Genomic DNA, 2,944 nt, shown 5'->3' with positions numbered 1-2,944 from the left:
GATACCCACCCCCACCCCCGCAACCTCTCCCCCCATGCATGCTGGCCCCGCCCGCGGGGCTCGCTGAGACAGCGAATGAGACTGGGCATGGTGGCATGCGCCTGTAATCCCAGTGCTTGGGAGGCTAAAAACAGGAGGATCACTAGGAGCTCGACCTGTGTAGTGAGATCCTGTAGACCCTGTACTAGATACATTTTATTTTATTTATTTTTTTAAAAAGAATTTTTATTTATTTATGTGGGGGGGCAGCTCAGCCCACCAGGGGGCGGGGCTGGCTGGCATGTGGTGCTGGGGGATTGAACCGCGGTCCCTGTGCTTTGCTAAGCTTAGCTTGTTCTAAGTAGGTGCTTTAGACCACTGAGCCATCTTACCAGCCCAAGTAGATATATTTTAAAAAATTATGTGTTTGGTACAGGGTCTCACTATGCAGACACGGCATGCAGCACTAGGGATTGAACCTGTGTCCTCGTGCTTGCCTAGGCAGGCGCTTCGAATGCTGAGCTATCTCCATGGCTGGAGTGAAACTAATATATATATATATATATATATATATATATATATATTTTTTTTTTTTTCCTCCCTCCCTAGTTACATTGTAAACTCCAAAACAATACCCCTGCCCAAGCTTATTGTCTGTTTTCTTGGCACCTGGTTACCATTTGTACTGCTTCAGGTATTCATTCTTTTACTTAAAGTACAGATTCCTGCATATGTACAGATTCCTGACATGAACATTCCCTGGTTGTACTTTGTCAATAGTTTTTTTCATTGCAACCATTTATTGGTTTAATTGTCATGAGCTTTATTTAAGAGATATCTCATTACCCCACAGATCCATTTGTCAACTGGAAATGCTGCTTCATTCCACTTATAATGCATAATCTTGAGCCTATATCAGGAGTTGGGGTGATGGCTGGGCAGTCTAAGCGTCTGCCTGGCAAGCGCAAGGAGCCAGGTTCAATCTCTGGTACCGCATGCCATGCCAGCCCCAGAACTAAGGGCACACTGTGCTGTTCGGGTCACAGAAACTGGGCGTGGTGGCACATACCTGTGATCCCAGCACAGGGGAGGCTGAGACAGCGGGATCATTGTGAGTCCAAGCTGTGTAGCGAGACCCTGTATCAAATAAATAAATAAATAAGACTAAAATAAAAGACAAAAGCTTGTATCAATAATAATTTGTTAATATGTTGTCATCTTAAAACCAAACCAATTACAATAAAAATAATAATCTTTTTTTTTTTTTTTTTTTTTTTGTGGAACCGGGGATTGAACTCAGGCCCTTGCACTTGCCAGGGAAGCACTTATGCCACTGAGCCATCTCCCTGGTCCAAAAATCATAATCTTATAAACAAGAAAGAATGGGACTCAGGACATACCAAAAAATGGGTGCAAGCTCTTTTTACCTCCCTAACCTTGTGTACTTTTCCAGTACACTTTATTAAATAGTGTTTTCTTTTAAAAACAAAATAATGTCAAGTAGTTTTTATATCTATTTAGGAACATTATATAAATATTAATTTATTACTAATACAAAAGTGAAATGAGTTAACATTTGATCATACTGATGTTCTTTTTTTCTTTTTCATCTTTTAAAAGACTGTTCTTTATAGTTAAGGACTTTATATTAGTTTTCATATTCTCAGCAAAGGTGTCTGTCCTCCAAGTTAGCTGTAACTCGTAATATGCTTTGTGATCACTTTGAGGCCTATTTATGTAACTCTAGTCCACTAAATGTAATTCCATAGAATGTGCTTCTGATTATGTCAAGAATTTATTATTTCTGGGGCTGGTGAGATGGCTCAGTGGTCTGAAGCACCTACTTAGAACAAGCTTAGCGAGGGACCGCGGTTCAATCCCCCAGTACCACATGCCAGCCAGCCCCGCCCCCTGGTGGGCTGAGCTGGCCACACACACACACACACATAAATAAAATAATTAAAAAAAAATTAAAAAAAAAGAATTATTTCTTTAAAAAAAGAATTTATTATTTCTTGATGAAATACTCTTCTCCACTGATCCCAACATACTGATGCTCTTGTTGTATAAAAACCTGGATGTAAAATGTTGTATCAATCTGAGATTTCATCACCAACTTTAAAATATGAACTTAAGTATATCCTCATGTTTAGAAAAAATATAAATCATTTTCTTAAAAAAAAATTAACAGGGGCTGGTGAGATGGCTCAGTGGTCTGAAGCACCTATTTAGAGCAAGCTTGGCAAAGCACAGGGACCGGGTTTCAATCCCCCAGCACCACATGCCAGCCAGCCCCGCCCCCTGGTGGGCTGAACTGCCCCCCCACACACAAATAAAATTAAAAAAAAAATTAACAGCCTGGGCATGGTGGCGTGCGCCTATGGTCCCAGCTCTTGGGAGGCTGTAAACAGGCGGATCACGAGTGTGATCTAATAGTGAGGCCCTGAACACCCTGTAGACCCTTGCCTGAAATTTAAAAAAAAAAAAATTAAAACCTTGTCTCAGAAAATAAAACAACAAACATAAATAAAAATTTTGTGTTTAAATTAGGGTCCCTTTCCAAGATATCTTTTTACATATATGCAAATTTTCCCAAAACAATTTAAAAATTTTCCCCCAAATCCATAATACTTGTTTTTCTTCTTTTTTTCTTTTTTTTTAAGCAGAACCAGGGATTGAACTCAGACCCTTGCGCTTGTCAGGGAAGCACTTATTCCACTGCACCATCTCCCCGGCCCTCCATAATACTTCTGACCTCATACATTTGGGATAAGGAATATACAAACCATATATATTTTACCATAATACAAACTAATTTAAACTGTATATAGTGGCACATACATGTATTTCAAACTACTCAGGAGGCTGAGGCAAGGTGATTACAAGTTGGAGTCCAGCCTGAGCAACATAGTGAGGCCACGCCTCCAAAAATAAAATGGGCTGGAGGGAGATGTGGCTCAGTGGT

This window comes from Octodon degus, unplaced genomic scaffold (assembly GCF_000260255.1).
Source record: "Octodon degus isolate 3935 unplaced genomic scaffold, OctDeg1.0 scaffold00021, whole genome shotgun sequence".
Classification (NCBI taxonomy): Eukaryota; Metazoa; Chordata; class Mammalia; order Rodentia; family Octodontidae; genus Octodon; species Octodon degus.
Note: the sequence above shows the minus strand (reverse complement) of the source record.